At 48.6% G+C, this 24,473-nt stretch overlaps 1 long non-coding RNA gene across 1 annotated transcript; it reads left to right on the top strand.

Moving 5' to 3' along the window:
* The first annotated feature begins 1,508 nt into the window (after positions 1–1,508).
* LOC112448551 (uncharacterized) lies at positions 1,509–19,298 on the top strand. Its single transcript, XR_003036953.2, has 3 exons — positions 1,509–1,622; positions 6,457–6,645; positions 10,387–19,298. It is a non-coding gene; the product is annotated as an uncharacterized lncRNA (long non-coding RNA).
* The last annotated feature ends 5,175 nt before the right edge of the window (positions 19,299–24,473 follow it).

The following is a 24,473-nucleotide window of genomic DNA, read 5'->3' as shown; positions in this document are numbered from 1 at the left end:
CAACGTGGGATAGCTCCTCTAGGCCCTCCTGCGCCCACGTAACCACCGCTCCATGGATGTGGGGTTGGTCCTTCCGGCTGCCACCCCTGGCCTCGGTGTGGGGTAGCTCCTCCCGGCCGCCACCCCTGACCTCGGACGCGGGGTAGCTCCTCTCGGTCGCCGACCCTGACCTCGGAAGTGGGGTAACTCCTCTTGGCCGCCGCCCTTTGGGCATGGGGTCCTCCTGGCTTCTGCCCCTGACCTCGGACGTGGGGTAGCTCCTCTTGGCCGTGCTTAGTGTGTCGGTCACAGCCCTTAGGACCACCTAACTTAGTTCTTATCAAGGTGCCATTGGAGTCAGAGAGAGGAATAAATGCCCAAGATCACGCAGCTTTTGTTGACATGTCCCTCGTTTCTCTCTCCTGATTATCAATGTTTCTAATGACCGGGCATCTTTCCCTAGTCTTTGTTTTCTTTCCTTTACCATTCTCTTCTCTTTTTGGTCCCATCAGTGAAGGCCATCCACCTCCACTTGGGACTAGATTGAGGGTATGTCTACTTGGCTTCCCATCCTCCACATTTGGGCATCTGAACTGATCTGCATGGGAAGGGGAATCAGAGTGGGCAATGCCAGGCTCAGAGGCCACTCTAGGCTCCCAGGACCTGTGCTTCAGAGTGAAGATGAGTGAGAATGAAGGGAGAAATTGCCAGAGTCTGGGCCCATGGAAGTCATTCAATCTCAGGCCTTGATCTAGGGGAACTTGAACAGGAAAGGGAACCAAAGGAGATAGAGGAGGTCTCACCAGTCTCTCCTGGAGTTGCTTTTCCTTACAAGTAGGGCAGCTTTCCGGCAAATGACTTTGCTGCAAGTTGAAGGCTTGGTAAGAAGTGCTGGAAGCGGCAGACTTGCTGAGCAATGGGACCTGCTTCCCTGAGGTGCTATAAAACCAGCCTTCCAGCAGGGGGTGTCCTGCCCCGACAAAAAGGGAATCCTCTTTTTCCTGCTGCCCTCCCTGCCAAGGAGACTGATTTCCCTTGGCACATGATGGGGTTAACCTGTGATCGCAGCTGCAGGGGAGAGGAGTCCCCCAGGGGTCAGAACAACATTTAGAATCTGTTGTCCTGTTTAGGAAAGGTAGAACCATCAGAACCTGAAACCCCTCATCCCCTCAAAAGAAAGACTGTATTATGACCTTGCAGAGAAGAGAGAGAGAGAGCAGAGTGAAAGCAGCTGGGATTTAACAACAACAACAACAACAAAAAGCAAGGAGATCTAGGACCTGCAAAGGGTGTTTTTGGAAGTATGGTACCAGTAGAGAGACCAAAATTGACTATCAAGACCTTCCTTCCCAAAGCAGACCATTTGATCACCTGCATTATGACACTGACGCAAACTGATATTTACTCTGAAATTTCTCCACTATTCCTGAGCAGCACCCATTCACTTATCATGTATAGATACCAACCCCTAACTCCAAGGAACTGGGTTATGCAAGGGTTGCTAAGGAACGAGGGGAGATGCAGTAGGTACGGCAGGGGTTGCTTAGTAACCAGAGTCCCTTGTGATGGAGTGGCCAGAGCAGGTCTGGAACAGATGAGGGGTCTGTGGACAGAGTCAGCCCACATCAGAGACTCCTGAAAGGGTATGTTTGTTGGCCCCTGGATTCAGAGCTGCCAGGGCTTGCCTCTCTTCAGCTCCCTGACTCTCCATACCCCAAAAGTATACCCCAAGTCCCTGAGTGTCCTTGACAGTCCCTTGCTCCAACCATGCCTTCCCCATCTCCCTTAGCAGGAAGCTAATCAAATTCCTAGATTCAAGAAGGGACAGTGCTCCTCAGCAAGCAAATGGAATCTCATGCTGGGGGAAGCAGGAGCCTCGGCTCACACTGATGTGGAGCTAGGAAATTGGAGGTTGGAGGGAAAGGTTGGAGATGTGGAGCTCACACTGATGTGGAGCTAGGAAATTGGAGGTTGGAGGGTCCCCTAGGCAAGCATCCCTGATATATTTCCAGTTCATGGGGAACTGGGAATACGTGATTCCCCCATGCCAGTTCTCACCCTGTGCATAGATAGGGTGGCACACCTCTCCTTTCTGAGTGTTTCCGAGGAGCAGGGGTCTCCACACCAGTCTGGCTTGGGGCTGATTTGACTGGCCTGGGGCTGCTTTGACTGGCCTGGGCTCCCCACAGCTGCCCTTCAGATAGCTTCACTTCAGCACAGCCTGGTGGAGTGATCATGCAGGCATTGGGAACCACAGCCAGGTTTCTCAGCCAAGGGTCCCTCGTTCTCTGCTCCCCTGGCACAGAGAGGACCCTACTCTGTCCCAGCCACCATGGACATTCACACCCCTCTGCTCTACCTCTCAATCTGTGCCCCTGGACTAGAGTACCCATTCAGCTACTTCCCTCATCAGACCCCCCTTCATCTTCCAGGTCCTGTTTTCTGCAGTCTCCCTAATGACGGTTCTCCCAGCCTGAGCAGAAAGGAGCCAGGCACCCTGTACTGAGTTGGCCTGACCAAGCACCCCTGGCTTCAGGCCTGGCAGGGATCTGGGACCCAGAGAGGAAGCAAGTGGAGCTGCCCTCAAGGAGCCCACTGATCCTCTGCTTCCTCCATTGCGGGCAGGATTCTCCCAGGAAACCCTTTGTGGATCGAATGTTTATACACAAAAGCTTGTTGTTCCAAACAAAGCCCTTTGCACAGAACATCTCTGAGAAAGTGTTTGAGACACTGGGATGTTTGCCTCCAAGAAGAGAACTGGGAGATTTAGTTTATGAGTTAGCTTTGAACTGCTTGAATTTAAAAATTTACCATAAGTAGATAATCTTAACTTTTTAAACATTTTGATTGTGAAATATAATAAATACATAAAAGTGTATATGAATGCATACACACAGACACACACACACACACATATATATATGTATACACAATATATATGCACACACAAGACACATGTATCTTTTTTTCTTGTGGGGGTATATTCTTTTTAAAAATTTTTATTTATTTTTATATTTTTGATTAAACATTTTATTGAAGTATGACTGATTTGCAGTGTTTCAGGTGTACAGCAAAATGATTCAGTTCCATATATTATTTTTTCAGATTCTTTTCCTTCATTCTTTACTGCTGGCCTTGTCTGTGCGGAGGAGCTGGGCTTTTTTTTTTTTGCCTTGCAGTGCAATATGTGGAACCATGTGGGATCTCAGTTCCTCTTCCAGGGGCTGAATTTGTAGTCCCTCAGTGGAATCACAGAATCTTAACCATTGGACCGCCAGGGAAGTCCCTATCATAGGTTATTATAAGATATTGAATGTAGTTCCCTATGCAATACAGTAGGTCCTTGTTGTAGATCTACATTATACACAGTAGTGTGTGTCTATTAATCCCAAATTCCTTAATTATCCCTCCCTCAAGTCACATATGTCATAATGGACACCATAGACATACAGTGGAACGCAACCAGCACCCCAGGAGTCCCTAGGTTTGCCGCTCCCCAGTTGTAACCTTCCTTTTACCCTCGGAATATTCACCATCCTGAATTTTGTGATAAGTATTGTTGTTTTTCTGTGCAATTTTACCACCTGTTTGCATTCTTAAACAACACAGAGGGGTTTTGACTGCTTTTGAAACTCATGTATATACAATCACATAATAACACATGATTTTGTGTCTGGTTTCTTTCCCTCGAGGATATCTTTTATTTTTTTTTTTTAAGATTCATATATGCTGTTCAGTATGTAGCTTCAATTCACTAATTTTCATTGCTGTGTAGTATTCTGGTATATAAGTGCAACCCAATTTGTCTACTCTACCATTAATGGATGTTTAGGCTTGGTTCCAGTTTGAGGCTATCACAAAGCATGTTGCTGTGAACGCTCGTGTGCAGGCTCGTGGTGCACACATGACCACCCTCTTGGGCTGTGAAAGTGCGGAATCAGAGGGCTGTCTGTTCAAATTCCCTGGGCAGCGCCGAACCATTTTCCAAAGTGATTGTGCTTGTATTCCCTCCAGCTTTGACTGAGAGTTTCGTTGAATTCTGTTTTTTCAACCATAAGCAGCTCATTAAAATTGATGATTGGTATAATTATTGGTTTGGTATCTGGCATCCTCACCCTACTGGGAAGCACCATGGGTGGGGATCAGAGGGCATGGTTCACCAGGGTCATGACGTCTATTGCCTGGTATCCGACACATTGCAGGTGCTTCAGTGCTTGTTTATGGACTGAATGGGAAAATAGCCTTGTCTACTGAATTCTGGGTCTCCCATTCTAATTTGCCCCTTTTATAAACAGGAAATTTTCAGAAAAGTTTCCCTGGCCTGAGGCTCACCTGTTGATTTTACATTCTCTGCTCCTGGCCCTTGTCTGTCCGGAGGAGCTCGGGGTAATAAGTTTTAAGTTTTTGATTCTTTCCCCCAGGGTAGAGTTTAGCAGGGAGCAGGCCAGTCACTGGCCACCATGCTCCAAGCAGTGGCCTGGGTCCCTCAGAGCTTGTTCCATCCTCTGCTGAGCTCTCTGGACAATGTAGCAGCAGAGGGATAAAACAGAAGTGCATCCTGGTCAGTTGGGTAGCCATGGTCATGGCGTCCACTGATGGGTGAGCACCCCATTATCCCATGGGCCCTGACCCCTCATAGGGATCCTTACCACAGAAGGACCTCAGGGCTGCAGGGCAGGGCATGGCTTTGTTGATTTTCAGAGGGGAAAGGAGAATGGCAGCAGGGAGCTGAGGCTGCCTTATTCCTTCCATCTCTGCCACAGGATCAGCTTCACCACGATTCAGTGTCTGGCAGCAGAACATGGACTGGGCGGTGGCAGAGCTGAAGGGCGAGGGGCTGAGCATGATGGGCACCATGTGCCCCAGGGGATGGCAGAGACCAGGAGCAGCTGGTGGCCATAGTAATAGGCCACGGAGGTGGAAGGACACAGAGAGGAGAACATGCAGAGCCTTCCCCTCCTTGCTCAGCTCTGGGGGTGAGCAGGGAGGCAGGGACTGGGATGGGGGCTTGGAGGCCCCAGAATGTGGCCTGAGACCATGACTGCTCATGGTCTAACTAAGCCCACCTCACTGCTCACACTGGCACTCTGTAACGGGGCCTGTTGATGGGAGGGCCTCACTCCCACCCAAGCTGAGAGATCTATGGTTGAAGAGAGCTCTAAAGGGATTCCCCCATCCTCACCCCCCAGAGGGCTCCTGGATAGGACTTTCCTCCCCTGAGGACCTTGGCTCCGGATAGCCTGGCCCGGGCCTGTCCGAGGCCCTTACTTTCACTGAGTTTGGTTCTCACAGAGCCTTGACACCATTCCTACTGGAGACGGTATCTGATTAACAAGCTTTGTCTCAACGCCCCTTGCACTGGACTGCTCTGGGAGGGCCAGGTCTGCTCAAGCCAGCTCCAGCTTACCCAGCCTTACATGCCACCCTGCTCTGGAGCACTGTGGGGGCGTTGACTTCCTGGTGTGCAATGCAGTGGTCAGCCCGTTGGTGGGGAACACCCTGGGGGCCAGTAAGAAGATGGGGGACAGGTGAGAGGCTGCCCCTGGGAGTTGGCAAGGGGTCTGAGGCACTCCCCACTGAGACCTGTAAAAGCAGGCACAAACCACGTGTCCCTGGGAATGTGCCATGATGGTCCTTTCTGGCTTTTAAAGCTGGTTCCTATACTCTCTGCTCTCCTTTCTCATGTCTTTTGCATTTATTCATTCAGCAAATATTTTTCGAGGGCTTGCTCTTTGCTAGGCCCTGTTCCATCCTCCGTGGGTAGAGTTGTGGATTAAGTCTCTGCTCTTGGTAAGAGTCAAGAACAGGTGTCCACTCTCTGCCAACAATTTATGTTTTTCACATCCTTTGGTGGGGACATACATTGGTGATTGTGGTCCTCCTTGGTGACTGTACCTGACACTAAGATTCTCCACCTTTTTTAGACAAGGGATTCTCAGTGTCTCTCAGACGGATCTTGCATTAGACCCGCCCCCAGCCTTGCATAAGCTCAGGTGTTCCAACCCACTACAGTCCACCTAGCCGTCCTGCCACTTGGCTCACCTGGGTCTGTGAGAGACCTTGTAAAATGCCTTGAGGTCCATCTCTGGCTTTGTTATTCTCCTACAACTATGTTCTGTTCACTCGGGGGGTTTGTCCCCTAGCCCCTCTGATGGGCCAGATGGACTGTGATGAGGTCACGGTTGTCCTGTCATTGTTATCGTCCCCCTCTGCCCATGCACTGGTCAGAGCTTGCCTTCTGCCTCCCTAGTTCTCTGTGCTCTGCCAACATCCTTCTCAGACTGGTCCCTCCTGTGTATCTGCCCTTGGCCAAGTGCCCTTGCCTCCATCCTCAGAGATGACCTGAAATCCGAGCTCCCTGTGGCCTCCCCAGTCTCTTCAGCTTCCTTAGTGCCTCCGAAGGCTCATTTGTGAGTCCGTAGCTGAGATTTCATTGCTGACAGTCTACTAACCCTCCTGAGTCATTTTCCCTTTTAGCATCTCGGTTCATGGGATCATGCCTCTTCTCGGAACTGTTTGCAATCTTCCCTCGTGAAGCTGAGCACACTCGATGATGGCCCGCCTTACCTTCTCTGCTGCCCCCCTGTCCTCCAAGGGCTTGATGCTCTACAAACAACTCTGGCTACGGGACAGAAATCTTCCCCCATCATGTCTGCCACCACAGAGGTGAAATGCTCACAAAACAAGCTGCTCTGCTTTCAATGGAATGCAATTAAAAAAATATGGGGGGGGCACTGTATGGTGAGGGGAATTTCTCCTTGCTCATCTTATCCGTGGTCCCGTTTGTGCACCACCCTCAGGCAGATGCCATTATCTCCGACTGACTGGGAAATCTCTCGTCTCCTACCCCACCCACCTCTCCTCCATCCCTTCCCCAAGCACGCACCCTCTTTAGATTCACAGAGCTCCACAGAGGTGCACAGGGCAAAGTACGGGGCAGAAGGACTTCCCTGGTGGTCCAGTGGTTAAGAATCTGCCTTCCAATGGAGGGAACATAGGTTCAATCCCTGATCAGGGAATTAAGATCCACATGCCTTGAGGCAACTAAGCCTGTGCACAGCAACTATGACCCAACACAGCCAAATAAATAAACAAATATTAAAAAAAAATAAGGTATGGAAAAGAGTACAGAGCTTCCTTGACCTCTCAGGCACCGCTGTCCCCAGATATCCATGTGCTCACCAACTCAGGAGTTCTCTGAATCCTGACCTTTGTGTTTTTATGAAGCTTCATTGCATAGGCATGATTGATTAAATCATTGACCAATGGCAATTTATTCAACCTCCAATCACTCTCCTCTCCCCAGAGATCAAGGGGATGGGGCTGAAAGTTCCAGCCCTCTAATCACATAGTTGGTTCCCCTGGCAACCAGCCCCCATCCTTAGGTGTTTTCCAAGTTGCCTATTAACATAAACTCAGGTGTAGTTGAAAGAGATACGCTATGAAGATCAAGACACCTTTACTACTTCTGTTACTTAGGAAAAAGCCATGAAGTCTCCCTGGGGTTGGGACAGTTCCGGGCTGCAGGTTCAGGGCAGGGTGCCACCTGCAGCAGCCTGACTGAGGGCTCTGAAGTGGGGAGTCAGAATTTACCAGTGAACCAAGAGTATTTAAGTCTCTGGGCCAAAGGCTTCGGTCCTTGCAGAGTAGGTTTTACAGACCTGGAAGAACTGGGGCCTCAGGGGGTGGTTATGCTGGGAAGATGCAGACAAGCAGGGTGGGACAGAATGGTTCCGTGAGAAGGCCAGGCCCAGAGAGGGGACTCGGTGGGGTGTCCCCTAGCCCTTTAGTAGCCAGGGCCATGGGCAGAATCTTGCCATTGGATCTCCAGTCCCAAGACTAGAGATCCTACACTCTGCAGGGGCTGAGGCAGGGGAGGACAGTCGCGGGCAAGCCAGGCCAGTGCCCTGCAGGCCTGCAGGGGAGAGACTGAGAGTGGTGCAGGGGGCCTGCAGGGAGAGAGAGGCCGCAGAGAGGAGGTGGACAATAGGAGCCTGACAGCAGAGTCAGGGCTGCTGACCCCTCGCCTCCTGCAGTGAGTGAGGGAAGGTGCTGACTGCCAGGGTAGCAGTGGGGATGGCTGTCACTGAGAAAAGTCCCACATGCAGGAGGCAGGGATTCGAGAGAGACAAGAGAACTTTGCTTCCAATAAGGAAATGCTCAGAGAGGGGATTTGTGTGTGTGGCTGTTGGTGTGTGTCTGTGGTGGAAAGACCTCAGGGATGGGAAGGGCTGGGGGAGAGGGCAGGAGAAAGGGTAGGGGTGCAGAGGGAGGGTCGGCACTTGATCTATGGCCCTTGCCCCTTCTTCTGTCTGGAAAAGCCCAGCCTGGGCTCAAGTTGCCTATGAGATGAGGCTCCCTCAAGAGCGCCGTGGGATGAGGGAGTGTCCCCAATGTGGAGGGGGCTGTGAGAGGCGGAGGGGCAAAGAGAAGGAATGGGCTTTGTGTCCACCGCTCACCTGGCTCTCACCTCGTTGCCTCACAAGGGGACAGGGGCTGCGGGAAAGGCAGCTGCCCGGGTTGGGTGAGGACAGGGGCTGGACTCTTTGGGTCTCTCCATCCGTTCCCCCCAGAGCCCTCCCCAGGTCAAATTTCCAGCCAGAGGCTGTGGATTGTGGGTAACCAGACCCAAATGCTTCCTGGGAATAAACCACCTCAGTATTTATTTGGTTCCCAACAGCCCTTGAGGTGGTATGAGATGCTTTCATCCTAACAAGTGAAAAACAGAAAGCCACCGAGTTTGGAACATCAGAGAGTCCTGCTGTTCTGCAGATATTTGTGTGCTGGGAGGCCTGGGGAGGAGAAGGTGTGAAGCCTGTTTGGGAGGGAAGGCGGAGTGGGGTGGGGTGGGGACTAGTTAGCTTGCAGCTCCTACAGATGTGGGAGGGAGGTCCTCAGGACGGGTCAGACTTTGGCGCTGAGGCTTGGCATATGTGACTCTACCTGGGAGCATTTTGTCTGCGTTTATACATTTCAGGTTAACCTCTTCCTCTCTGATGCCTTAAGAAAGATCTGGAAAGAACTCTTAGGGCAAAGGGGAATTCTGGGGTGTCCTGAGATGGCCACAGGTGAAGGTTATGATAAACAGGGGTGACGCCCTTCCAGCCTGAGGGTTCTCTGTCTTGTTTGGATGTGGGGCCCCTTGGGAATAAAAAGTGGCATAAGTTGCAGCCTCTGGCCATTTTTCTCTTGTTTTTACCCCAGACTACTGTGGTGGTTGGTCCCTTGTCCCCTATAATGCCACATTCACCCCTGTGCTGACATCCCTGGCTGCCTCTGCCCAGGTCCCACTCGTGGGGCTGAACTTACGGGCAGGAGGCAACTTGAGGGTCAGTGCCTAGGTGGACAGTCCTGGCGCAGCACTGGAGCAGAAGAGGCAGTCCCTGGCTGGCCTGAGGCAGTGTACCTGGGCTAAAGAGTCCATTACCTGAGTTTTCATGGAGGCTGGGTTCTGTGGGATGAGGGTAAAAATCTGCTGTGTGGTGCAGATCCTGGGTCAGATTTACCAAGAAGTTGCATGACCCTTTCACCTAAAGGGAATGCTCCTTTTGGTCAGTTAAGCAGTGGGCCAAACATTATTTTATTTAAAATATTCCTTTATAGTTTTTTCTTAAAATCGTTTATTTATTTTTGGCTGCACCGGGTTTCATTGCTGGCGGGGCTCCTCTAGTTGCAGTGCACAGGCTTCTCGTTGCAGTGGCTTCTCTTGTTGCAGAGCACGGGCTCTAAGGCGCGAGGTTCGGTTGTTGTGGTTCCTGGACTCTAGACCACAGGCTTTAATAGTTGTAGAGCATGGACTTAGTTGCTCCATGGCATGTGGGCTCTTCCTGGATCAGGGATCGAACTCGTGTCTCCTGCACTGGCAGGCAGGTTATCCCTGAGCCACCAAGAAAGCCCCACTCTTTTATAGTTTTTTTAAAAAAAATTTTCCTCCTCATATTCATTTTTATTTCAATCTTTTGGCCACACCATGCAGCATCCCTGCAACCAGGGATCAAACACACGCCCCCTGAATTGGCGGTGCTGAGTCTTAACCACTGGACCGACAGGGAAGTCCTAAACATTAGTTTATTAACAGAATAAACGAAAGATTGGGAATAGAACAGGAATGGAGGACAGGAGTGATCAAGGAAAAGGTTCAGAACTAAGGCTAGAGGCCATAGTGTGCCCTTGGGCTTCCTTAGGGATGGGACACTGTGTGGAGGTTGGGGGTGGGGGCACGGAGGGAGCCTTGCTGGGCGGGGCTGTTGAGTGTGCCCTGGCTGACTCCGCTTAGAGTCTCCATTGCCTTAGTAATTGAAAGTCAAAAGATGCTGTTCCTTCTGCAGGATGGGTCCCTATGAATCCCAGTGAGTAAAATGACTCCCTTTGCTGATCATTTTATCATCAATCTTTGATGTTTTCCAGATGCTGCCGGCTCCGGAGAGGTTAATCTGTCTAAATACATTAGCTTATAAAAGGCAAGGCTTTTTTGAGATTTGAATCCACATCTGTCTCTCAACCACCCTCCATGAGAAAGTGATGGCCAAGCTCTGTCAGTCCACTTCTCTCTTCAGGTCTGTCTTAGTTTGGCTTCTTTTGAAAACAGTGACAAGGGCTTTTGGACAGGAGATGGGAGGAAGCAGGAGCGAGGGAGTGAGTGGTGAGTGATCATGGAAACAAGGAAAGCCCATATAGGGGTGTGCAGGGATGGGTGCCATTCCTGGCACAGACTCCTTCCCCCGCCACCCCCAACTTTCCAAGGAGAGTAGAGAATGCCTCTCAGACTGGAAGTGTCCACCCTAAGGCTGGTAGGCAGAGTGTTTACCGAGTGTTTCATCTCCCATCCACTGAGGGCTGTACTGGGTTTATCAACATTCTCATTCTTCCAATCAGAGGAAGATGCTTTCTGCAGTGTGACAAGTCAAGACCCACAGGCACAATCCACATACTCATGTCAGAAATCAGGAGGAAGGCAAGAGGGGTGAGTCAGGGCACATAAGTGTCTACCTCCGGTCTCCAGGAAGTAACCATCTGTGGTCTCAAGTATGTTTCAGGGACAAAACACTCAACCATTGCTCCACTGAGGCCCCAGGGAGAAACACAATCTCTCCTCTTCCCCAAATAGCAATTAGTCCACTTCCCCCAAGTGACAGCCTTCAGAAATTTTCACTAGAGGCTTTAGAGCTGCCAGATCTCATATCTGTGGTTAATGGTTTGAGCAGTCCACGTGACTGTCCCATGGGATTCCCAGAAGAAACCAGAGGATTAAAAGGTTGAGGAGATATTTGCAGAGCAGTAATGGGGACACAGACATTGAGAACAGACTTATGAACATGGCTTGGGCTGTGGGGAGGAAGGAGAGGGTGGGATGAATGGAGAGAATTACATGGAAACATATATTATCATGTGTGAAAGAGAGTGTCAGTGGGAATTTGCTGTATGACCAGGGAACTCAAACCAGGGCTCAGAAACAATCCAGAGGAGTGGAATGAGGAGGGAGGTGGGAGGGATGTTCATGTGGGAGGGGACATGGATAAATCTATGGCTGATTCATGTTGGTGTTTGGTAGAAACCAATGCAATACTGTAAAGCAATTATCCTTCAATTAAAATAAATAAATTTTTAAAAAAGTATGAGGAGGCAGGGAAGGAAGATGAGAAAGGAAGGTCTGAATAAACTCATTACACACAAAAGAGAGCTGGGCTGGGGTCTTTCAACAACTGGATGTTGTTGAACAACTTGTCAAAAAAACCCAGAATCGTTTAAATGCAACATTTAGTACAGTGAAATTTACATATTAACAATTCCCTTTACTTATCCCTGAGTAAAAATCAGGACAGTTTAGAATGTGAAGACCTGGCAGGGGAGGAAGACAAAGCTTCCTTTTGTCTCATTTCTGGTGACCCAGCTTCTGGAGACAATTGACAGAATATGTTGATGGTGAGGCTGGGACCTTGGTGACCTGACGTGCTCCAGGTGTGGGACTGAGATGGGTGGGGGGTGTGGCTTGGGGCTAGTAACTGGATTCCTTGACAGGAATCCTGACCAGAGCACTGGGTCTTGAGTTTGGGTCTTGAGTGTCCTGGGTCAGATTTTATCACTTAAAGCACATGGTCCCATTGGCCAATTAAACAGCTTATTGAGAGTACAGTTGGCTCCTTTTAACAGGCACCAGGAAGGAATATGCGGTGCCAAGCAAAAGAAACCATCACCCCCACCACCCAACTTCAGAACAGACCCCAACTGCCCACATTAGATGGATCTGTGTCCGTCATTCTCCTCTAACTCCTTTCTTCTCTTCCCCAGTCTCCTGACGCTCATCATCTAACTCCAAGTCAAACATTTCACCCTCCTGCCTTGCTTCACTTGATGGTAGTTAAGAACTGAAGCAGGTTTGGGGAGGTGTGGCTCCCTGAGGATTTACAAAACCCAAGTCACTTGCTTGTCAGAGGCTGTGTTTTTCTTGCCGAATTTGCTGGCTTCTCTCCAGTGCACCTGATCTCTTATCTTTTCCAAAAGAGGTTGAAACCTGCTCATCACCTGCCTTGGCAACATCTGTACCCCAGAATCAAGGAAAATAGAAAATGTCATACAAAAGATCTGGTTTACCCCACCTTTCCTCTCCTCTGTCATTTTACAGATGAGGAAACAGTCCCATGGACGGTAAGGAGCTTGACAACATGATGGGCTGTTCGGGAGAAGTGGTCCCCAAATCAGGTTCCTGGTCCTCATTCTGAGCTTATCCCAAGAAAGTCCTGTGCCAGGTACTCTTGGCCATTACCTCTTGCACTGATGTTCCCCAGGAAGTTCTCTTTTCCAGGGCAGCAGCTTCTGGGTTTGCACAGGGAGATGGATGGAAGGTTTGTGTGCCTCCCCCAATAGTCATGTGTTGGAACTCTCACCCCAGTGTGATGGTGTTTGGAAACTGGACCTTTGGGAGGTCATTTGGGTTAGATGAGGTCACAAAGGTGGGCCCTTCATGGTGGAATTAGTGCTCTTATAAAAGAGATATGAGATCTCCTTTTCTCTCTGCCGTGGGAGGACACAATGAGAAGATGGCCAGCTGCAAGCCAGGAAGGGTGCCCTTACAGAACCTGGCCAAGCTCACTGTGGGCTGCTCTATCAGAGGTGGTGGGTACAAGGCGTGCTCTGGACTGCTGGGGAGGACATTGTCACACTAGGCAGTGGAGGCAAAGTCCTCCTCGGTGACACCACGCCTAGCTTAAGTGTGGCAGGATTAGTTTTCAATTTTTATATTTTGTCCACAGAATGTGGCATGTGGGATCTTAGTTCCCCAATCAGGGATGGAACCTGCACCCTCTGCATTGAAGCTAGGAGTCTTAATCACTGGACCACCAGGGAAGTCCCCAGTGTGGCAAGATTTTATAAGAAATCACTTTTTCTGGCTTTGCAGATAGCAGGTAAGACAAAACAAATTTCCTTTATCATCCAGGCGAGTCACCAAGTGCAAAGAAATGCTTTGGAGACAAGAAAATCCATATAGTTTCTCTCTTTTCCTTTCTAAGAGTGAAGTCCAAACTCTACTCTTTGAAAATCTTCCTTGAAAATCCTAAAATTCCACATAGGAGCTCATTCCTCCCAATTTAACTTCTGATCTCCCTGAGATGATACACTTCAGTCTGTTATTAGTCACCTTCAAGTGTGAATCGGCCTCTGATCCTTCTGTGAAAGCAGGTAGTGTTGGGGAGAGGTAAGGGGTTAGGGACCTGATGTAGGCCATCTCAACCTAGCTCAGCTCGATTCCAGGTGGCTGAGTCCGAGTGTTGGTTTTGAAAGGGACTAGGCATTTCAAAGAACCCTAGTGCCCTCCCTGCTGGACTGTGAACCTTAACAGTACAAAAGCCAAGATGCTGGGTATGAAAGGCCGAAGAGAAAGATGCAGACACAGGGCAGAGAGACCGGAGTGGACCAGCAGAGGTCTGTTTGTTTTGTTATCAAAGGTTCTGGGATAATACACAGGTATCTGGGCAGAGAGGAGAGAGTGTCTCCAGCTGTATCAGCTCATATCTTAGCAGGGAGAACCTAGGTCCCGCCATGTGGGGAGGATGGAGGGGTGCAACCCAGGAGAAGTGGGGTGGGCAGGGACGCTACCTGTGGACCCTAAGAAGGGCACCTGACTTGCAGGGTTTTTTTTTCCCCTAACATTTATTTATTTAGCTACACCAGGTCTTAGTTGAGGCACACAGAATCTTTAGTTTTGGCATGTGGGATCTAGTTTCCTGACCAGGGGTTGAACCCAGGGCCCCTGCATTGGGAGTGAACAGTTTTAGCCACTGGACTGCCAGGGAAGTCCCCTGACTTGCAGTCTTTACTGGTGCAGCCAGAAACCTGGAGCTGCCATCCTCTGTGGCTGGAGAGTAGACAAGGATGGTGGCATGGCCATTATAGAGCCAGGCCAGTGAAACGGCTGAGAAACTGCATCTTCAGGAGGGGAATGTCTCCTGACCCCCTAAGAGGAGCTTATTTCCCAGGAGTGTTCCTGTGAGTTAATTTCCAAGGCCAGCATCGTTTCTCCACAGATCCTTTTTATTGCCATGGAGACAGTCTGCACAGCTCTGTCCAATGAAAAGTCTGAGCAGCAGGCACCATGACAACCTGTGGGGGCTGGAAGGAGAGCTCCAAAGTACCTTGCAGACCAGAGCAAGGATGGAGGCCTGGGGACATTATGATTGTCACAAGTGTGGTTGATGAAAGGAGATGGCCTGACTATTCACTGCCTTCTCTGTGAGCAGTGAGCAAGGGATGGGTGTGATGGTGGGCTTGTGGCTGGTGGTGTTGAGGTTTGGGGCTACCGAAGGCAGTCAGCATCATTCTTTTATTGATTGTATGCTGTGTTTATCCCCGGCCAGGCCAGTTAATATGTGTCTGAAGCTGTGACAAAGCCAGAGCAGAGCAGATCTGTCTGGCTCTGGGTGAGGGGTGGGGGTGAGAAGGAGGAAACAGCCTTCTCACCCTAGGAGACATCTAGGATGAGATCTAGGAGACATCTCCACCCTAGGAGATGTCTCAGGGCTAAACAAGTCCTTCTCTGTAGAAACCACCCCATCCCGCCCAACAGGGTGGAGACAGCTTGCTGCCAGGTTGACATGAAGCTTTCAGATTCCCGTGTTGGGGCATCCTGGCCTGAGGTGTTGTGGTATGAGGCCTGAGGCCTGAGGCCGGCCCTCCCCTCCCTGCTTGTCCTCGGCACTTGCCTGATGCCTGCTGAAGCCTGCCAGACACATAGGGGTCCCATGACCTCTATGTTCAGCCCAGAGCTGGCTACTTGTCTGAACAAGCTCAGAAGCCTTGCCCATCTCCTTCCTTCCTTCCTCCCAGGCTCTCTCTCCATTCTGTCTGTCCCCTGGCCCTGGGCTTCCTCACTCCCAGCCCAGCACTCTTACTCCCACTATTCCGTGGTTGGGTTATTCAGAGAATCAGCTTGTGTCTCTACACCAGGCCTCATCCCGAAGGGCTGGGAGGAGCAGAGTGGTCCTGATATCTCTCTGCTCCTGGAGGGGCTTAGGAAAGTCACAGACATGACTTACGGCCTGCTTGTCCTACTGGGAGCTATCCTTGTGAAGGCTACATCTTAGGGGATAGATAGCAGATGGTCTCTAAGAACAACTGTTAGGACTAAACTCATAACCAAATTTTGATAGTAGATGCAAGTTACATGACTCCAGTTCTGGAGGGTCAAGCTCTGCATGACTCATTTTTCTCATGTGCAAAATGGGTATAAACTTGTAAGGCTGGGATGAGAATTAGATGAATTAACACTTGGGCCTGGTTTATGGTAGGTTTCAGCTGTTGTTTTGATTCTTATTACCTCATACAGTGCTTGGGAACACGACTTGTTGTTCAGTCACTAAGTCATGTCCAACTCTTTGCAACCCCGTGGACTGCAGCACACCAGGCTTCCCTGTCCTTCTCTATCTTCTGGAGTTTGCTCAAACTCGTGTCCATTGAGTCAGTGATGCCATCCAACCATCTTGTCCTCTGTCATCCCCTTCTCCTCCTGCCTTTCTCTGTAGATGCTCCCACATCTGTCCAGCAGGGGCTTTGCTTATTTCCATCAACTCCAGTGCTGAGGAGCAGCAGCCCCTGGCCTACTCTTCCACTGTGTAGGAAGTGGCTATCTTACCTGGAGAGTGGCTATCTCACCCCGGAGCAATTCATCTGCATCTCCCGGGGATCCCCAGCTGGTGGGATCAGCACCTCCACCCATCTTGGATAAGAGAGTATCTCCCTCAGCCAGTCTTTATGGTTGATGGCATTACCTTTCTCTCTCATGGCGTCTTCCATCTTCTATCCACCAAGCACAGATCACAAGCTTCTAACTGCCCATCATAAGCCCTGTATGCTCTCACATAACCAAAGGATCAGTTCTGCATTCAGCACTCTGATCTGACTCCTGTATGGCCTTGCTTCTTTGCTCATCACCTCACTTAGCACGAGTACATACCTCCATTCCTTCCAGCCCTCAGCTGACCCACTTAGCCTGCAGTGGTTCTTCTGAACCATTCCATGAGACAGGTCTCAGTCAATTCACCAAGAATTTGTCATCAGAAGCTTCTTTTCCTGGCTCATCACTGTTTGGTGCATCCCATCACTGTACTTATGTGATGTCTTTCGCTCCTCCCCATGTCAGAACCTGCTCTTAGGAAGTTTTGCAAACTCATTCATTCTGATGGGTGAAAGTGACTATTAGGACTTAGTCATTCTGACAGTTACAAGGCTTCCAGGTAGCCATCCTTAATGCGTCATGTCAATTAACTGCATGCTCGTAGATTCAATAAACATACCTTGATGGCATGCTCCAGTGGATGCTGCTATAATTATCATGATAACCATTTACGAGCACTTACTATATCTCAGGTGAGATAACTGACCATAGTAGAGCGAAATGGTCAACATCTGTACTGGGTCTCTACGCCATTCGTTTTGCCAAAAATTCCGGAAGGACCAACAATTTATATGTAAAGTAATATAACTTGTGTTGAGACTTATGGACAAGAATACACTTTATAGCCCCATGTACAATAGAAAAAGGCAGGAAACCACCTAAATGCCCTTCAACACAGCATCATTAACAGGGGAGGATTAAATAAATTATGGTATATCCATTTATGGACTGCTCTGTGTTGTTTTTTTTTTTAATGGGCATAGATTTGTAACTACCGATAATGAAACAATCTCCAAGATAACAATTAAAAGGGCAAAAATCAAGTGTGTAGCACAGCGTATAGAGTGTGCTACTGTGTGTGCAGTGAGGGCAAATCCATAGAGGGGTGTATGCAGAGACTACTTTTGGAAGGAGAAGAAAGTTGGCAAGAGCAGCTGGTTCGGGGAATGGGACTGTTGATCCAGGTAGGAAAATGGCTTACTTTTTATCCTTTAATGGAGTTTGGATTGTTTTTATTCCTTACCACATTCAGGTATTATTTCTGAGTTTCAAAAGCTTAAGAAATGAGCAGATGCTATGGAATCAGACACACTTGGATTGAAGTTGAATTTGTATCGGTTTCTACCTGCGTGGTCTTCACTGTGTTACTTACCCTTATCTAGTCTCTGCCTCTGCGGAGTGGGGAGTAATAGCACCCACCTCTTGGGTGGTGGTGAGGATTAAGGGGGAGCGTGCCTGGGAAGTTCTCAGCACAGTGCCTGGGACAAAGCAAGCCATCAGTCATCAGGCCCTTTACATAATCATCTCTAATTATCATTCTGGGTCCAGTACTATTCAACAAATCTGTGTCCTGTGCATCAGGCACCCAGCAAAGTCTGGCGATACAAAAGCAGTGGGAGAATCAGGCCGTGGAAAACCAACCATAGCAATCCTAGAAATTTCAGAGGAAAGCATGTTGAACTCTGCCTGAGGGGCAGAGGGCAGGGGTCCCGGAAGGGTTCCCTAAAGTGACATCTGTGGTGGGGTTTCAAAGGATGAGAAGGAGCAGCTCCAGCAGAGATGCCACATGAGGCAAGGTACAGGTGGTGGGGCTGGGGCCCTGGTCCCTGCCACAGGAGCGCATTAGTGTGAGGGAGAGAGTGGGGGCAGCACCCTCAGATAGAAACCGTGCTGGAGAGAGGCAGAGCACCAGTTCCTCGCAACAGCAGTGCCTCGCTCCCTCCTTTTCCCTGTGGTCACCTCTTTGAGATCCTAATCTTTTACAGTTGCTGTGGTGCAGTCTGGGGCAAAAGTACCAGGAGTCTTTATGCAAATGTGCTCTGGGGACTCCTCTTCTAGCCCCAGCCCTCGGAAGTGGCAGAGACACCTGTTCTTCAGGGCAGGCGTGTTTCTATTCTACATGCTCTTAATACTGCAGTCAGTTACCTCTAGACATTTTTCTCCTCTCAATGATTCACACCAAGGGCTTGTATGGATGTTCTGTTTTCTCTATCAATTATATATCTGCCTATAAAATAAAGATACGTTTCTCCCTTTCTGGATAAGCAGGGAAGGACCAATGCAAGGAACCTCGACTGAACCAGACACTCTGGAAAGAGGAAGAGCTGGAACAGCCGATGGCTCTGGTGGTCATCCTACAACCAGAAAAGACAGCCCACTGTGCTCTGTCAAATGACGACTTGGCCACGCCCGGAGAGGAGCAGAGAGTGCAGCCTCCCTCCCTGTCTCCTGGGTGACAAGGTCTCCGGATGACCCCACCAACAATGAGATGAAAATGAAGAGCCCTGCAGCATAATGAGTGTGATAAAAATAGGAACTTGCTGAGTAAAGGGCAGGCCACAGTGGAGGCGTGGGAGGAGGGGGAACCCTGCCCGGAGCAGGTGGACCGGGCCTCCCGGCCTGACACCCTACTCTGTCTCTGTGACTCAGACAGATCAAGGCTGGTAGAGGGGGTGGCAGGGAAGCCAGAGAGGGACTGAAGAGTGGGCTTACTTGAATGTCCCAAGCAGACTCTGTCCTGGTCACTGTGACTCTGACCTCCACAGGGGGTGGACAAGGTGTGGCCAAAACACACGCTGATGGGGGTTGGGAAATTCCTGCCCATGTCTTGAACCTCTTGCCTGCCAATAAGCGTCAGAAAATGCATTAAGAGTTAATGTGTCAATTTTTCTTAAAACACTGTGCCTTTTGTCTGTAGTATAGAGTGGAAGAAGCCTGCTAACTGTGCCTCCTTCCCTTCTTCTTTCCCTTCCTTTCTTCTCTCTTCAGTTGGCAGCTTGGAGTGTCTGCCAGCAGAGGCAGCCGCTCCTACAGAAGGAAGGCTCTAGGTGAGCAGTGACAGCTGTCTGTGATGCCTTCTAGCACCTTGCCCCTCTACAGTCTTGCTTTTTTAAGTTATCTTCTAAAAAATTAAAATTTATTTTGATATTCAGCCATGAGAAAGGAAGATATCTTCCCATTTATTTGTGACGATGTGGATGGACTCTGAGTATTTTATGCTAAGTGAGATAAGTCAGGCAGAGACAGGTACTACATAACATCACTTACATGTGACATCTAAGAAAGTTAAACCAGAAAAAAAACAGAGAGTAAATGGTGGTGACCAGGGGATGGGGGATGCTAAGGGCAAGGGTGGGTTTTTATTTTAATTTTGGCTGCACTAAGTCTTTGTCGGTGCCTGGGCTTATTTCTAGTCGTGGTGAACAGCAGCTACTCTCTAGCTATGGTGCTCCAGCTTCTCATTTCAGTGGCTTCTCTTGTGGAGCACAGGCTTAGTTGCTCAGAGGCACATGGGATCTTCCTGGACTAGAGATCGAACTCATGTCTCCTGCATTGGCAGATGGATTCTTTACCACTGAGCCAACAGAGAAGTCCCAGAGTGAGGGTATTTAGGGGTACAAACTTGAAACAGCTAGTAAACAAGCCATAAAGATCTAATACACAGTATAATGAATAGATAATATGATATTATAATACTATAAATACGTAATGTGATCATTAGTACTATATCACAGTCATGTTACAATATATAAACGTATCAGAGTAGTACAGTGCACACCTTACACCTGCAATTTTACATGTCAAATTCATTTTAAAAATTCACAAAAATTATTTTTTGAGTAATACATGCTTATAGTACAAAATTCAGAAGGAAAAAAAAAACTATACAATAAGATAATTTCCCTCTATCCTGCTCCGCGACCCAAGCCGCCACTTCCTAGAGGCACCACCGTTAGCAGGTTCTGTGCAGCTTTCCAGAGCTGTTAGCGAACATAAGTGCATGACCGCAATCTCCCCAACTTGCAAACTTTTTTTATATAAGTGCTAAATACTGTATCAGAGTCCTGACAGAAAACAGGTGGTGCACATAGATATGAGTCATTTGAGTTGAGTTTAACGAATGGCCTGCTTATAAAAGTGTGGGCAGGACCTAGGAGAAGCCCAAGGAGGTGCAGCAATCAGGGCCAGCAACAGTTGAGCTGGGTGACTCGTGGTGAGTGACAAAGCCAGCTGGAGCAACCCAGGGAGGAGGCAGGGCCCCAAAACCTGGCTCTCTTCCCTCCCTGTGCCCCGAGGGCTGAACCCAACCTGCGCCAGAGACCAAGGGAGTCTGCCCATGTAGTTTACAGAGGTCACTCTGTAGAAAGGGGGCAGAGGGGGGGCGGGGACGGGTGAGGAGGGCAAGCGGCGCTGTGACGCCAGCACGTGCACCCAGCCCCTCCACCTGAACTTGACAGTCCGCCGGTATAGCTAGCCTCCTTCTTTCTGCTGGCCTAGCGCATTCTACAGGATTCCTGTTCTGGAACACTATACCATATATATAATATATATAATAATATATACCACATATAATGCATCTCTGTAAATATAAATACCTATGGTATATAGAAATTCAATATTGTATATTGTAATATTATAATGTATAGTTATATAAATATAGAGGTATATATAAATTATATAAATAATTATATCTATTTGTATACCTCTATATGTATATATGACTTTACATATATATAATCCCTCACTGATGGACTTTGAAGATTGTTTCCAGTCTTTTGCAAACAATGCTGCAAGGCATAGCCTTTTACTCAGTCATTTCACATGGCAAGAATATGTAGAGAATAAATTCTAGGAGAGAGACTGCTGGATCAAAGAGCGTGTGCTTTTGAAATGTTGATGGATACTGGCACATCACCCTGCAGAGCGTTTGTACCAACTTACACTCATATCAGCAACGTGTGCGATGCCTGTGCAGTGTCTGAACATCTGGGTTATCAAGATGTGAATAAACCTATTAGAGCACCTTTCTGTCAGTGTCTGTACCTTCACAAAATGCGAACTTCTCTTTTTTGGGGAAATTATGAAAATACACATTTCCCTCTTGTTTTCTGTCATTTCTTTCAAGTTTACTCAGCAGCGATAAAATTCCTCCACCCACGAATGGAATTCTGCTCCTTCTTTGGGTACAATATTGTGTCACTTTGAGTCACAAATAGCAGCCTCAGCTTAGAAAAGTTTCTAGTTTATCTTTCTGTGTGTGAACAAACCAACTACATATATGTATATGTACACACACACACACACACATATATAAAATAAAAGGCATCTAGGAGACAGGTAAGGAAACTATACATGTGTCTGGAGGCACCAGAGGACTCCAGAGGATCACCATTAACCCCACTAGGTATGACAGCATTGCTGTGATTGCAAGAAAGTGCCCCAGTTCTCTGCAGAAGCAGCCTTAAGTATCCACAGAAGTGGATGGAATCCCAGAAGTCTGCAATCCACCCCAAAACACCTTAGGAAAAACAGTGAGGCAAATGTACAAATCTTAAATAGTCATTAAATCTAGGTGATAGATCTTTTTGTATGCTCAAACATCTTCATAATAAAAAAATGTAAGTATCCAACCAAGATAATAATCAATACTTCATACTGTGAGACTTCTCCTTCTCCTCCTCCTCTCCCACCTCCTCTGGCTTCTGCCTCCACCTCCCCCCACACCACCCCCAGATCCGGTGGTCACCGGCACACCAATGATTGAGGTCTCTTCACTCTCCACCTGGTCTTCATGTGAAGCTCTTACAATGGCTCCAGCCTGGTTTCCCCTCTGCTGAGTGGCAAACACTCCACGGAAAATCCTCGACCCTCCAAACAACCCTGGCAGTGCAGGTCCCCTGTCCTGTGGCCACAGGCAGCTTCCACTTTCTCAGGCCCAGGTTAGACAGGAGTCTCAGATCCCCTCCAACTGCAGAGATGCACAGCAGGCTCTCCAGTGTCCCCTGGAAACCTGCTCTCAATACGTTTACATTGGAAAGGAGCTTTCTATTCTCTCCCTGGAGATGAGGGAGTGAGAAAATATCAGCATTCTCCAAGGAAATCTCATAAATCCTCAGGTAATACACTTTCCTCCCACCTTGATATTAAATATATCTTAGTTATTATTAAACAGTTACTTTCCACTACATACATTTAGAGTTTTGCCCATATTTACATAGTTGGATTTACTACACTTAACTCAATTTGTTTATAATTGTGCTGCTGCTTCTGCTGCTAAGTTGCTTCAGTCGTGTGCGACTCTGTGCAACCCCATAGACGGCAGCCCACCAGGCTCCTCTGTCCCTGGGATTCCCCAGGCAAGAACACTGGAGTGGGTTGCCATTTCCTTGTCCATAATTGTGCTAGAAGAATCTTATTTTATTACCTATTGCTACAGTAGCTTAAAACAGCCAGTATTTATTCTCTCATACAGTTTCTGAGGATCAGGAATCTAGGACTGTCTTAGTTGATGGCTCAGGATCTCCCATGAGGTTGCAGTAGAGAAGCTGGCCAGGACTGGGCTTGACTGGGGCTGGTGGATCCACCTCCAGAAGTTTCACTTATGTGGCTGAGCCTCAGTTTCTCACCAATCAGGCCTCTCCACAGGTCTATTCAAGACAAACTACTGCTTTTCTCTTGAGCGGGTGATCTGAGGGTGCAAGGAAGAAGCCATGATCTTGATCTTTCATGGCCAAGCCTTGAAAGTGGCATGCCATGGGTCCTGCCATATTGAAGCTGCAGAAATGCATCTTGGGGGGCTCCAAGGAACTCCAGTTTTTTATGTCTCAGTGCAGAATGAATTCAGCAAGAGGCAGAGTGATAGATAAGAAGTGGCTTATTAGAATAGGACACTTGTGAGCTTTACAGACAGGTGGGCAAGGGAGTGCCACACCCAGAGCTTAATGGGCTACAGTTTTACAATCAAAGGAAGAGTGGGGAGGTAGAGAAGATCACCTTCTTCCTGATATTTTTGAGTAGATATCCTCTTTGCATCATCAGCTTTTCCTCCATGTTGGGTGGGGGAGTTTTCTTGTCCCTACATGGTTAAACTAGGACTGTCATGGTGCAATGGAAATGAGCAAAAAGGCAGTAACATATATTAAAATATGGCAAATCGTCTCAGGTTTCAGTATAAGGTTACATTTTCCTTGAGTTTTGTTTTTCGTGAGCACAGAGGAGCATGTCCTAGGAATCATAAACTTACTGACCTCACTGGGTGGGATGTGGGTCTCAGTCCACCATTCTTTTATTATTCTGGAGCATGTCTTCATGCTTCTGTTGCATGGTTTTGCTGATAAGAAAGTCTGCTTGGTTCTGTGGTTAAACAAACCTGCTTTCTTGAGTGCTCTTTAACTTACAGGGTCTACCATGCTTTTTTCTCTGCTTACGATCCCTTAGTGGGACTAACAATTTAATCACCTGCTTTTTCTCCCTTTACTCTATCCCTATCTGTATGCTGTTGGTCCTGTGGTTCAACAATGACACATGTGGAAAAGGACAAGGATGTGATGCCAAGAGGCAGGGGCCACTGGGGTCATCTGGAAGGCTGCCCACCATGCTTACTGACATCATCTTGCACGTGTCTTAGCTGTCAGTGTCCGCTTTGTCTTGTGGACTCGTGACCCACAGAGTTACATTCTGTGGGGGAGAATCCCGCCAAGGTTTTCAGTGTGGCCCTTGCTCACTGGGTACCAGCACTCAGCGGAACCTGCCTGTGTCTTCCGGAGGTCATCTTGATAATAGCACCGGCACTCTCTGCAGTGAGTCTGGGCCAGAGAATAAATCTTCCTGACGGACCCTGTTCTGCGTTCCTAATTTCCCTCCGTAGTGCCCAGTGCTCTTCCGTGTTCTTACCATTGAGTCTCATAAAAAGAAGACCCAGGGTGGCCTGGCATGTCCAGACATGACTGAATCCTAGTAAAGATTAGGCTCAAGTAGGTACTTCTGACTGCTCCCCGGCAACCCCCCAGCACACAAATAAGCTCTGTCTGCAGGGGTCAGGGTGATAAATGGGGACAAGGCAGGAGTGGATTTGTGCTCAGGTTGGGACTTAGGACATCAATCTCCCTGTCACAGGAGAAGTGAATCCTAACACAAGGCTGCTTCCATGGAGGGGAAGAGGAGATACCAAAAGCAAAGGTATAGAGGGTACACCCTTCCCCTCGCACAAGACTAGTGAGTCTGTGAATTCAGTTGTCCTGTAGCACCAGGGACCCAACTCTGTAAGAGAAGGAAAGGGAGGGAGAAAGGGGAATTTCTTCTTGAATCTGGGGAGAAACTCTCCATT

This window comes from Bos taurus, chromosome 10, assembly GCF_002263795.3.
Source record: "Bos taurus isolate L1 Dominette 01449 registration number 42190680 breed Hereford chromosome 10, ARS-UCD2.0, whole genome shotgun sequence".
NCBI lineage: Eukaryota > Metazoa > Chordata > Mammalia > Artiodactyla > Bovidae > Bos > Bos taurus.
This window is presented reverse-complemented; position numbering and strand designations above follow the sequence as displayed.